The 14,233-nt window shown below is 37.9% G+C and overlaps 1 long non-coding RNA gene and 1 pseudogene across 1 annotated transcript; both read left to right on the plus strand.

The window, feature by feature from the left end:
* Positions 1 to 4,691: 4,691 nt before the first annotated feature.
* LOC115430043 (glutathione hydrolase 5 proenzyme-like) lies at positions 4,692 to 7,805 on the plus strand (annotated as a pseudogene).
* Positions 7,806 to 8,328: 523 nt separating this feature from the next.
* On the plus strand, positions 8,329 to 9,456 carry LOC115430044 (uncharacterized). Its single transcript, XR_003936864.1, has 2 exons — positions 8,329 to 8,438; positions 8,620 to 9,456. It is a non-coding gene; the product is annotated as an uncharacterized LOC115430044 (long non-coding RNA).
* The last annotated feature ends 4,777 nt before the right edge of the window (positions 9,457 to 14,233 follow it).

Consider the following 14,233-nt stretch of genomic DNA (forward strand, 5'->3'; position numbering starts at 1 on the left):
TTTTAGTTCAGGGGCCACGTACGCTTATTATGATCTAAAGTGGGCCGGACCAGTAAAATAATATAAATAATAGGATAAGAACTTTTGAGTGAAAAAAGTAAATTCTGTAATGAAAATGTTTACATCTACGAATTGTACTTGAACATAACATGAACAAATATGAACAACCTGAAAATTTGTTAGTAAAATAAATGCAATGTTAACAATATTACACCTCAGTTTATCATTTATACAAGTGAATCACAACTTAGAGATCACAGTAGATCTACAAATACACCAAACATTAATTAACAGGGAGAATATTATTAAAATTCCACATACTTCTCTTAAGACATTTCAGATATTCACATTTTTTGTAAAAAGCTTGTCTGTAAATGTAAACATTTTTGTGTAATTTTACTTTTTCTACGCTAAAACAAAGAGACAAATTTACAGTTTACATTATTTTTTAGGTTATTATGATAGTATTTTACTGGTCTGATCCACTTTAGACTGAAATGACCTAAAATGATTTGAACATCCTTGATTCATAATATCTTCAGTGTAATTTTTGCATTTCACAAATTCATCCCAGGGGCCGGATTGAACCTTTTGGCCAGCCGGATTTGGCCCCCGGGTCACATGTTGGACACCTGTGTTGTAGACATACAGATTTTTTTTCATGCTTGTGTAACTTATTACAATGACAAACAACGACTCTGACAATAATTTAATAATCTGAAACTTCACATCCCAATAATTTCCAAAAAAGGGGATTTGATTTAACTTTCATATTATGTGTAATACTCCAATCAATGTGAATGTAACATGAAGCCTATCGTCTGGGTGCTCACCTCTGATCTGCTCCTCTGGTCCACTCCCCACAAACTCCAAACTCCACTCCCTCTGTTCAGCCTGACACCACAACAACACGCACTTTTAGACACAGTTTGGATTCATAGGCTATTACAGATTTGTGACTCTGGAAATATACCGGGTACTCACAACTTTTCATGCACATAAGTAGCAGAGGATTTTTATCGATGTGCTGGTTCACCCCTCCATCTCTCCTCACATTATCAAATGCACTGAATTAGCATCACCGGGCCGTGGGCCGTGACCTCTGTGCTTGTTACAACTAATCACCCGACACACGCTAGTATTGGGTTACTGGCTACACTAACCAGCCAAACTTGTGGAGAACAGGACAAAGATTTGCTTAAACAGTTGTACGTCAAAGGCACCGCTATTCTTACCAGTTTGTCTCTTGCAAAAAGTCGAAGCCATGCGATGTGGGATCAGCAATAGAAGAGCTCCGACCGCACTGAGCGGCATGAGCAGGAGAGAGAGGCAGTGACAGGAGGAGGACTGGGGAAAGGACAGGAGGCACTGGGAATTATTTGGATTTAACTTAACCCTTTCATGCATGAATTATGAGAACCTTAATCAAGATTTTTTTCCTGAGTGTTTTTATTCTATTATTTATTTTATTATTATTGGGGCGTTCATGGCTCAGGTGGTAGAGCGGGTCATCCAATAACCAAAGGGCTGGCAGTTCGAATCCTGCTCTATCCTAGTCAGTCCGTTGTGTCCTTGGGCAAGACACTTCACCCTCCTTGCCTCCAGTGTCACTCACACTGGTGTATGAATGTTTGGTGGTGGTCGGAGGGGCCGTAGGCACGAATTGGCAGCCATGCTTCTGTCAGTCTGCCCCAGGGCAACTGTGGCTACATATGTAGTTTACCACCACCAGATTGAGAATGTGAGAGCGAATGAATAATGGATCAATAACTTAACACTTAACACAATAACACTTTGGGTGTCTAGAAAAGCACTATATAAAATCCAATCCATTATTATTATTATTATTCCTCTTTAGGTATGAAAAAAGCAATGTGATCGAATTTTTTTTTTTTTTTTTTTATGAAACTTTTTTTCATGAGGTTACAAAATGCTGGACACCATGCATTTACTGACATACTGTATGAAAACTATGAAATACATTTTTTAATGCTGTTAATCTGTTCTCACATTTTAGAATTCTATAACCTCCTGAGACCTAGCAATGCATTTTTGTCCTCTGTCAGGGACAAGAGTTTTACAGCTTTATAAAAAAAAAAAAAAAAAAAAAATGCTGTCCACTGCAAAGGACATTCCACAATTAAAAAAAAAATCTATTTGAAAAAACTGTTGCATCATGCTGTTTCCAATCAAGACAATTATTACATGTAAAAAAGCTAAAACTTTTCCTTACCTGGGTCTCTAGTTATTACTCAGATACGCCCAAAAAACATGTTGTTAAAAAACCCTGTTTATTACAGTCTAATAACCATTAGCAATTGATTGGCGCTCAAATATATTACTGCAGATCAGGTTGATCAAGAACAGTAATGGTATGAATTGCATTGTATGGGATGGTGCATAAGCGTCCACTGTGTTGGCTGATACGCAAGTAAAACAACAAAATCCATGAATATACAAGAGAACAACTTTGAATAGCTGTCCACTGGAGTGACCAGTATGCATGAAAGGGTTAATATTAAAATATGATTATAATGTCATGTCGATGGGGACTCTATTGTCTTCTTTGAATGAGGAAAAAAATAAATAATTACATTGAAAAAAAAAAAAAAAAAAAAAACAATCACAAAAAGGGCACCGAGGCCAGAGGGGCAGGTATTGAGGGACACCTCAGGTCTACCTGTGCACGTCCCTGACCGCAGTGCTTCAGTTTCAGCTTCAAAGTTTGTCATGTCTTTTATGTATTGTGGTCAACTCACCATATATTTTTTTTGTAATTTTTTTTTTTGTTTTTTTTGTTATATCAATTACTAAAAATTTCAGGCGACCCCATTTGAATTCCAGGTGACCCCATGTGGGGTCCCGACCCCAAGGTTGAAAAACGCTGTGCTATACAAATAAACTTGCCTTGCCTTACATGTTTTACTTGGAATGTACAATTAACTTTGTGCTCAATGTGGACACCAATAAATCAGATTAGAGTCATAAACTCAGTGTTTTCTGCTCCCACTGGCTGAACACACCTGAGCCTTTTATCTAATATTTCAGAGTCATTCCAGGTCAGGGCCAGACTGAGACTCATTTTCAGCCCTGGAGTTTCATACCTCAGACCGGCCCACTTTAGATAACGACCAATTCGTAGTAAAATCATGTAATTCTAACCTTACATATTATCTTCATCTGTCTCATTTGTGCCTAGTGGTTCAGGGTTGTGCTGCTGAGCTGCTCCTCTGTCATCAGTAGACTCTGCTCTCCCTTTCACACTTCCTCCAGTTTCCCTAGACTCGCCTGCACCTGTATCACAATAAAAAATAATATCTACAGACATTTTGACTTACTTAGCCAATTAAGATATTTACATTGGCAAAATATGCAGGCTTATTTAATATTACTTTATGCTATTGCCTTTCAGTTGTGGGCTTTGTGTATTTACTGTCTCACTTTTAATGATAAAAAATGAAATAGGTCAGGACTATGGTTTGGGTCTAGAAAGTGGTTTTAGTGGAACTAATGCTTGTTCACACAGTCTGTTCCAACAGCTCACCTTTTCCTTCCATCCTGACAGGAACAATCCCCTCCTCACTACTGGCTCCTGGCTCTGCTTCTGACACTAAAGCACAGTTTAAAAATGGTCAGAATTCTCAGCACAAATCTTCTATTTTGCAAAACCTTCATGTCAGTTTCATTCATGTAGTGCTGAATCCTGGAGCATCTCAGAGCACCTTTCATATTGAACAGGCCTACACCATACTCTTCATTGGAGCCTATTTCTTCTAATCCTCTTCCCTCTCTGAGCAGTCCTACCTGCCCACTCTGGACTTGTGGGCTCACGGCTGGTGTCTGCTGCTGGATCTGCTTTCTGACTCTGAGGAGCTACAAGACAAAGTTTCCCAGTTCTGTGGCGTCGCATCATACTATTATTTAACTGGCATAACGTTATGTTACACGCCACAATGCCACACAATTCACTGACTCAATAATTAACTAACTTGAAAGGTGGTTTACCCGGTTCATCGTCCTCATTAGCTGTTTCCAACCGGGAGGTTGTTTTTGTGAAAAAGTTGCCAATTTTGGCACATTTGGCTGCGTTTGCTTCCAGAGCTTTCCTCTTTTTAATTCTTGCTTCTCCGCACCACCTTTGCCCTTTCTATTATCCATGTTTCAAACAGCAAACACAGCTGACCATCCACAGCCTACAGAGCAGAGGTTGTATATGCTCCACAGTTACAGTACAGAGCTACTAACCGTATGCAAGGACAGATTACGTCAGGTCATGGTGCGTCTGCAAAAAAGAGGAAGAAAAAAACAGCTTGCTAGTAGAGGGGGTGGCGGCCCAGGAACAGCGGCTGCAGATTACGTGATCAACCCAGTGCTATGACTGAACAGCCCCCCCAAATAAATAAATAAATGAATAAATAAATAAATAATTCAAGTGAACTCCAGCCCTCGCAGCCTAATTATTATACTGGCCCACCGGGAATTGTCCCAGTCCTCCTGATTAGCCAGTCTGGGCCTGTTCCAGGTGTAATCCTACGTCATCTGTTGTCACGTGTACGTTGGTGCATGAACATAAACCAGTGAAATTAAATAGACTGTTTGCGTTGTATCTGTTGGACACTTTCATCTATGTCATGTTGTCACAGTCATGGCTGCTGATGTGCTTAAATTAAAGACAGGACTGTTGAATTTTCAGGGACATGCTCCTGCAGGGGGGGTCGGCAGTAGATGGCGCCATTGCAGCTCTTCTGTGTACGTTTGTGGTGAATCCTCAAAGTATGGGAATTGGAGGAGGGTCTATCATTACAATACGAGATAAAACAGGTTGGTCTTGTTTATTTGTTTCAGTGGCATGATTAAGGTTACAAATGATGTTTGGTAACTGAGGCTGAATACTTTGACTTCTTTTCAGGCAAAGTAAAAGTCTACAACTTCAGGGAGACCATCCCAAGACGAACCTGTTGAATGATTGTCCCACCACATTTAGATTGTCCTCAGGTACTGAGAGCACAGTAAAACATGCTATCAGAACATGCACATTCTCTGTTACACTTTGTTTATGTATCCTAATATAAATCAATTTCCATTTCTATGTTGTAATAAATAATAATACCAATCTTAACATTTATTCTAGATCAGCGGTGTCAAACTCATTTTAGTTCTGGGGCTACATTCAGCCCCATTTGAGTGGGTCAGACCAGTAAAATAATAACATAATAGCCTGTAAATAATGTCAACTCCAAGTTTTTGTCTTTGTTTTAGTGGAATAAATAACATTAAATTATGAAAATATTTACATTTACTAACTATCCTTTCATTAAAAAAAGGTGTGAATAACCAGAAAACAACTGAAATGTCTTAACCTCCTAAGACCCAGGAAATGTCAGCAAAGTACAAGCTTTTTTTTTTTTTTTTTTTTTTTTTTAAAATAAGTGCCTATATTGGAAACATCATGATGCAACAGTTTTTTCAGATGCAGTTTTTAAAATTTTTGTGGAATGTCCTTTGTGGTGGACAGTTTTCTTTTCTTTTTTTTTTTTTTTTTGTATAAAGTTGTGAAACTCTTATCCACAAATGTGGACAGAAAATCCATAGCTATATCTTAGTAGGTTAAGGAAAAAGTGCGATTTTAACAATATTATGCCTCGACTTATCATTTGTACATGTGGATTACACACAATGTTACACAAAACGTTTAGTAACAGTAGCAGAATATTGTTAAAATTGCACTAAATTTTCTTTGGACATTTCAAGTTCATATTTTACTCACATTTTTTTGTGAAATGATATTTTGTAAATGTGAATATTTTCATAGTTTGATGTTATTCTTCTGCACCAAAACAAAGAAAAATGTGTAATTGTCAATATTTATAAGTCATTTTGCTATTATACTTGTAATTTTTGCACTTTGAAAATTCATCTCGGGGGCTGGATTGGAACCATTTGCGGGTCAGGTTTGACACCCCTGTTTTAGATTGTATTTTTCATAATTCATTCTTGAAAGAGTCAAGTTAGTGATATTCCTCATGATATGTTACATTTAACAATTCAACGTCAGATGAAACAAAACAGTTGAATTGTTGAATCTGAGCTAAACAGGAACTGAAGTGTTACAGCTACTATTGTCTTTACTACAACTCCTGTTCTAAAGTTAGGAATATGTAAATAAATGCATAATCCATTCATAATAGAATATGGAAAATATATCAAACACTTACACTGAGAAAGTTCAGCATTTTTGAGGAAAGAATCTATTAATTTGAATTTGTTGGCAGCAACATGTCTCAAAAAATTTGGGACAGGGAAATAAATGCCTGTAAAAGTAAGTGTTATTAAAAAGAACCTGATTATGTGACTTGTCAACAAGGCAACTTGACAAATTTCAGAATAATGTTCCTCAGTGTGCTATAATTATCAAGACAACGTACTCATGTGGGTTTATGAGATTTGCAGATCATTGCATTCTGTTTTAACCCTTGAACCCCTGACGTGTCTGTGATGCTTGTTCTGAATGTATGATTTATTTTAAATATTCATAAAAATTCAACCATTTGCTGAATAAGGAAAATTTCAAAAAGTGTTGAGAGAATGGACCTTGTTCTTTCCATAGACATCTGAGCATGCTCAGTTCATCCCCCGCTGCCTGTGTAATCAGGGGCAAAACACAGAACAGTGAGTGAGACCAACCTGCTTTGAAAATAGAAGGTTTAAGCTTTTTTTTTTTTTTTTTTTTGCACAGTTTTCCTTGTTATTTTTTGTTTTTACTGTTGTTTCCAGTGTTGTTATAATTTTCCTTTTTTTTTTTTTTTTTTCTTACTGTGTTTTTGCCGAGTTTTGACCGTGTAACTACTTTTTGGAGTTCAACCAGGTGCAAAAAAGCAGCTGAACTGATTTAGAAAAAAAGAGCCCCAAAACTAAAACTACTGGGTCCAAATTCAGATACTCGTTGTTCAGTGTGTTCCAGTTCACAGTTCATGTCCAACGTCCTAAATCTCTTATTGATGTACATTCTGAGTGTCTTATTTAGTAAAAACCTGTAAAACTTCAATTCCTCTCTTTGTCTTTTCCTGTTATTCCACCTGTTTTGACCCTAAAACACAGTAAAACAAAACCACTGAAGAAAAGGAGCATAAGCACATACTCACAGCAGCTTTTATGAACCTGAAACACACGACAGTTCACAGCAGCACGTTCCCCTTGAATAATGTCTCAGGAGTTAAAGGGTTAATGTTACACAGTGTCCCAGTATGTTTAGAGTGGTACAAGTGATTCTCTGTGTGTGGGTGGATTCTCCAAATAAACTGTTGCCATATTTTCTGCAGTATTTGTCTGACTGAGCTGTTTCTTGTGTTAGGCAGCCAGTGGATCGGCATTCCAGGGGAGTTCCGAGGCTACGAGGCCATTCATAACCAGTATGGGAGGCTTCGCTGGTCCAAACTCTTTGAACCCACGATCAAACTGGCCAGAGACGGCATCCCCATGCCGACCTACCTGGGAAAACTACTGCAGGAGCCTATCATTAAAAACAGAGTGGAAAGTTCCTCGCTCTGGTGCAGTATCTGTTTAACACTTCCATCACACTGTGGTTACACAACAAAGTACCTAGAATTTATGAACTCAACAGACACATTTAGACAGACTGGTTTTCTGGACCCTGTCTGCTTTCTTGTGTAACAACATTAGAGTAAACTCCTTTCTGTTAAACCCAGCTGTGCATTTATGGAGTGTCTGGTTCACAGAAAACTTATCATGGCTTAGTTTAAAGTGATTTTAATATTTTAATATCAGCAGAACAGAGTTTAGTCTGTGAGAGATCAGGGGTGTCAAAGTCATTTGAGGTCTGGGGCCACATTCAGCCCCATTTGAATGGGTCAGACCAGTAAAATAATAACATAATAGCCTGTAAATAATGTCAACTCCAAGTTTTTGTCTTTGTTTTAGTGGAATAAATAACATTAAATTATGAAAATATTTCCATTTACAAACTATCCTTTCACAAAAAAAGGTGTGAATAACCAGAAAAAACTGAAATGTTTTAACAAAAAAGTGCAATTTTAACAATATTATGCCTCAACTTATCATTTGTACATGTGCATTACACACAATGTCACACAAAACGTTTCGTAACAGCAGCAGAATATTGTTAAAATTGCACAATTTTTTTTTTTTTTGTGCTTAATTAAGCAAAATAATTTGCCATTGGAACAAGTGAAAATTATCTTGATAAGATTTCTTGAAGTAAGGTTTTCAAGATCTATCTATCTATCTATCTATCTATAGATATATATAGATATATATAGATATATATATAGATATATATAGATATATATATTCATATGAATCACCTCTGGCTGGGGATGAATTTGACAGAGGCCATTTCTGCACCTATTGTGTTTGTTGATTCCAAGAACAATGTGCATTTTGAGCCACTCTTTGACAAGGTCAGTAATTATCTTTTCATACTCATTATCTCTGAAACACTGACATTCAGTGAAGTTTGTCTTTATTTACATGTCTTAATAGATTCTGGTGGAAAATAGACACCAATTTAAGTGTGTGACTTTAGGAATAGAAAAAAATAGTTGTATTAAATTTGTGTGTGTGTGTTTTGTATGCTTTCAGACTGTCATAGATGGCCTTAAAGCTGTTGGACACAAAATTACACACTGGAAGTACTTCTTAAATGTAGTCAACGCTGTGGAAAAAGAGGGTGGCTGCATTTCAGCATTTTCAGATATTCGGAAGATGGGACAGTCAGCTGGATACTGACGAATGCCTTCAGCTTTAGTCTTTGAGACAATAGAATATGCCACCGACCAAAGAAATGCCAGTAATTCAGGGCTCAGACAGCACTCTGGCAGACAAAACTCAGTTTAACGTCATTACAAACAAGAAACAAGAGCTAATACAGTCACCAAAGGTAGAATTAATCATGTTTTTTGTAAGTCAGGCCATACAAAGTTTTGAATATCATCTTACTGTCTTTGTTGATATCATCATGTAAACTGAGCTCTTGAAAATACAGTCAGGTTCATAAATGTTTGGATAAGGACACAAATTATTCTAATTTTGCTTCTGTATAACATCAGAGTGAATTTGAAATGAAGCAATCAACATGTTATTGTGAACTTTCAGCTTTAATGCAAGATTTTTAGAAAGGGTTCAAAAGAAAGTGGAAAACTGACTGACTAGTAGCTCCAGTGTCACATGGGGCTTGTTCCTTGGGAAATTTGTGCCAAACTAAGCAGATAAAAGGTCTGGACTTGATTCCAAATGTTGGTTTTGCATTTGGTGACAATTCATTGGAATTCTCAAAGTGAAGAAGGTTGTTACTCAGCTGACCCCAGTGCCCACTGTGGAAACAAACCCCAGTGTCTACTGTGGAAACAAACCCCAGTGTCTACTGTGGAAACAAACCCCGGTGTCTACTGTGGAAACAAACTCCAGTGTCTACTGTGGGAACTGCCACCAGGTCTTGCTGCAGGTGTTTTGCCTTCACTCATGGGTTTTTGACCATCTGATGACCATTCAGAACTCTGGTGGCAGTCATTCATATCTTCCTTTTTCTTCCATGTCCACATAGTGTAGCCACTAGGGTAATAACTTTTGAGTTTTTTCTCAAACTTGATTTCCTGTGGCAGGAATGAATGAACATTTGCTAACAATTGCAGAAAATGACATTTATCCCATTGAACTATCAAAAAAGGTCACGCACAAAGCACTTTGAAAAATTTACCATTTCCATGAATGAAGGCAAAATCTAATAACGACAACGAAACATTGACAAATGGTCTCCGGTGTATTAACCGTTCAAAAGGAAGTGTTTAAACACCTAAAAGGTGAAATAAAGGTTGGTAGTTATTTTAGAGTTGATGAATATGAGTAGCATTGAATGCTTAATTCCAGAAAATCAGTATTTCCCCTTGCAAAATCAGGTTCGCATTCTAAGACTTATCACTTGGGCACTGGGCACCCAGTAGCTCATGTGGATGATTATTAGTTTTCAGAACTCTTTGCATGACCTTCTCAACTGTTCTGAAATCTTCTATTACCTCCTGGGCATGCTGGTATGATCTTGTACATTCTGTTTCCAGGACATTCTGAAGTGTTCCTGAGTGACACAACAGAACAGTCGTTGCTTAGTACAGTGCAACATGTCGTTCAAAAAGAGTTCTTCTACCACGGAGAAGAACAAGGAAACCTGGACAAACAACTTGGTGCAGTTTCAAGGACCATCAAGACGAGGCAATGTGGCAGTCTATGAAGAACCCCTGAGTGACCGGAGCCGCATACCTCTGAAGAGTCACATGATAGGATGTTTCAAATCCCTTGAATCCATCGCCAAAGAATGGAAAGACAGGGTCGGTCCGATTGCTGTGGAGCTGAAGTCTTTATGGAGCATGACATTGAACTTTCCACATGTATCTGATCAAGCCATTCATGCAAAATTAGAAAAGCTGTGATCAAAGTTATGCAGGACCTGCATGAGTCCTGCCGCAACAAGGACAACCTCCCCCTGAGATTCATCCTGTCCAATGACATCAATGTGACCAATTGACTTCTTTGTGTGTTTTCTGACACTTTATACTGCTCTCCATAGCCCATGTATGTCATTATTAACTTTTTGATCAAACTGGCATGTGCTTCAAGAATTGGCCAAAAAGCTGAAAATTAAAGAATTTAAAAACATTTTGTGCGTAAGGTTTTTTCATCCAATAAATTTTAAAATGGGATTTTATTTAATCTTTCATAAAAGTTCATCATGTTATGACACAGGAATATGAGGTTGCAAAAAAGTTATCACCCTAGTGAGCACAAATAGTTGTGCTTCACTGACATCCAGTTGAATCTCCGGTTAGTTTTGCTGCACCTGTTGGGGTGGGGCAAGTTTCAGCTCAACGGCACTGAAAAATGAATTTCACTGAGATCAGATTCTCGGTGTAGTTGATCCATGTCCAACAAAAGAGATCCTCACTCCACACTAATGTGAGAAATACATACTAAGCAAATAACGAGCTGTTTGATCCACTAATGTACAAACAAGACAAAGCCTGACTGTGAAAACGTTTAAATCTGGAAACACAATATGCAGTCCAAGAAGCGCTAAGATTGCATGCTTCAAACTAAACTAAAGAAGCAAATTTTTGATCGTGCTTGAAGGAGATGTAAAATCAGATATCTAAATAAGATAATTAAAAAAACAATGAAAAAAAAAAAAAAAAAAAAAACATACCAGCACACAGAGTTCTGTTGTTGGTACATAATAAATATAAACCCAAATCTAACTTTTATAGAGCTGGACTTTGACTTTACTCTTTTCTCAATAAACCTTTGGAGATGTTTGACCTTCACACACAAATAATACTGGTTTTGCATTGATGAAGATTTCCATAGACTGCCAGTGAAATCCAAGTAGTAGTTCAGTAAAAAGAGACGGCTTAATTAAAAAGATTTATAGTTGTATGTGTGTGCATCTGCCGTCACCTCTGGTTTCTGTCTTTTCTCTCTTTATTCAACACAGTTCTACAATATTAGCCTCCTTAAAGCACTTTAGAAAATGTGTATAGCAGTGATGAAAGGATGTTGGGTCAGTGTTTAGTGGAGTTTCAGTGGATTTATCTCAACTATTTCCATTCTTCGAAGCGTCAAGGTATCTTTACTCATAAATCGTCCCAGTAAATAGTCCCAGTATTAGTCAGTAAATTAAAAAAAATGATCCAGTATTGACAGTAACCAATATCAGTCATTCAACAACAGCAAATACAGACACAATTCTGAGTGAATTACACTGTGTCATTTACCAGGCTTATCGCAATAGGAATAAGTGACTTTTGGATCCTGTTTGTTCTGCTTCATGGTAGACTGTATTGTGCCCTAATGATGATAACAAAAAATCACACCATAATGCAGTGGTTCCCAACCTTTTTTGGCTCATGACCTCATTTTAACAGCACAAATTTCTGGCGATCCCAGACATTCAAAACAGAGACATTTTTTTGCCAAAATTGATTTGTTTTAGCTTATCGGCCGATAGGCTGTAAGCTATTGTCGTCATGCGGCCTCTGGCGCTGTCAGCATTGTCTGTCATCTGTCGTCTGTCATCTGTCGTCCGTTACAAATCTTCAATCGTCTTCTTTTGTGAAACGACAATTCCGATTGACTTCAAACTTGATATACAGCTTCTTTATGATGATGTCAACAAAAGTTAGTAAAATTATTTGGATCAGGCTCTAATTCTGGATTTGGTGCAACTCTGAAAAATTTCCCTATTATAAGACATTGGAAGTGCCAGTAAGCTACAGGGCCATTGGTCCTATTTTTAGCTTCCCGGCCGACACGCCGTAAGCTATTGTTGTCTGGCGGCGTCTGGCGGTGGCGTCTGTTACAAAAATTTCAATCGTCCTCTTCTCCGAAACTACAATTCCAATTGACTTCAAGCTTGGTATACAGCTTCTTTATGATGTCAACAAAAGTTAGTGAAATTATCTGGATCCGGATCTGATTCTGGATTTGGTATGACTTTGAAAAATTTCCCCATTATAAGCGATAGGAAGTGGATCGATGCAATAACTCAGGAAATATAAATGATATCAAGTTGAAATTTCTACAGTACAGCCCTGATGGGGACATGATCAAAACATAATGGCCACACCCTTATGAAACAAAGATATATGGCAATATATAAAAAAATATAATGCATTATTTTAAAAAATACATTTCCATATATGGGAAAGTAGTGTATATATTTTCCAATATACTGCAATATATGCTTAAATTATATATTGATACATATAAAACATACATTGCAATGAAGACAAAAACTGCCCTATATTTTTACATATAGTTTTATTGAAACTCAATTTCTTTCCATTGACACAAGTTTACCTGAAGCAGATATTTATCAACACTTACATTACTTGGCATGCATAATAACATATTTCATGAAAATATGCATCGTGATATACATAAAAAAAAAGTGTTAACTGAAAAAATGCTCAATAAGATGCCTTCTTAGTCATTTTGGCAACATAGGATGAAAAAGATGTGATTTTATGTTTATGTTTATGTTTACGCATTTGGCAGACGCTTTTTTCCAAAGCGACTTACAGGGGAAAACCAATTAAATCACTCAATCAATCAAATTTTATTTATATAGCGCCAGATCACAAAAAAGTTATCCCTTGACATTTTATATCTAGAGTTGGTCAAAACCAGACTCTAAGTCAATTTACAGAAACCCAACAGAATCCTCCTGGAGCAAACACTTGTGACTGGTGACAGTGGCGAGGAAAAACTTCCCTTTAACAGCAGAAACCTCGAGCAGACCCAGACTCCTGGAGGATGGCCGTCTGCCTTGACCAGTTGGGGTTAAAGAGAGAGAGTAGAGAAGGGGAAAAAGAGAGAGCGATAGAGATAGGGACTGGGGGAGAGGGGGAGAAGGGGGGAGTAGGGGGAGACACATGGAGGCGGTTGAGGATAAGTGAGTGGTGATGATGAGGGCAGGGAAGAGGCCGGACCACCGCAGCAGGTCCAGAGATAATCGTGAAAGAATCTGTGGTTGTCCTGGGAAAAACCTTATTAGAATATTTAAAATGGAATGTTTGAAAGTGCTAGGACAGGAGGTGCTCTCGGAAGAGCTGGGTCTTCAGGAGCTTCTTGAAGATAGGCAGGGATGACTCTGTTCTTGTAGCACTTGGTAGAGCGTTCCACCAACGTGGAACAACCCATGAAAAGAGCCTGGATTGTCTTGTACAAGGTCTGGGGACCACCAGACTACGTTCCCCAGACGAGCGGAGTGGTCGTGGGGCGACATAAGCTTTTATTAGTGCACCTAAGTAGACAGGAGCAGACCCACGGAGAATTTTGTAGGCTAGGATTAAAGATTTGAATTTGATGCGTGCAGCTATGGGTAGCCAGTGTAACTCAATGAGTAAGGGGGTGACATGTGCCCTTTTAGGCACATTTATACCTTAATGGGCTGAGAAGAGTTTCCAACTTCAACTTATAAACACAGCTATGTATATGAATTTTACACACTCGCTTTAGGCCCTTTCCCACCAAAAGGCCCCGGAACTTTATTACCAGGAACTTATTTACCAGGAACTTTTTGGGGTAAAAGAGTTCCTGGTAACTGCGTTTCCACCGGACCCGAAAGTTCAGGGTAATTTATTCAAATCAGGTTGATGATGTATGAGGAGCAGTAACAGAACCTGTAGTCCAGTTCATGTACATTCAC

This window comes from Sphaeramia orbicularis, chromosome 12 (assembly GCF_902148855.1).
Source record: "Sphaeramia orbicularis chromosome 12, fSphaOr1.1, whole genome shotgun sequence".
Classification (NCBI taxonomy): domain Eukaryota; kingdom Metazoa; phylum Chordata; class Actinopteri; order Kurtiformes; family Apogonidae; genus Sphaeramia; species Sphaeramia orbicularis.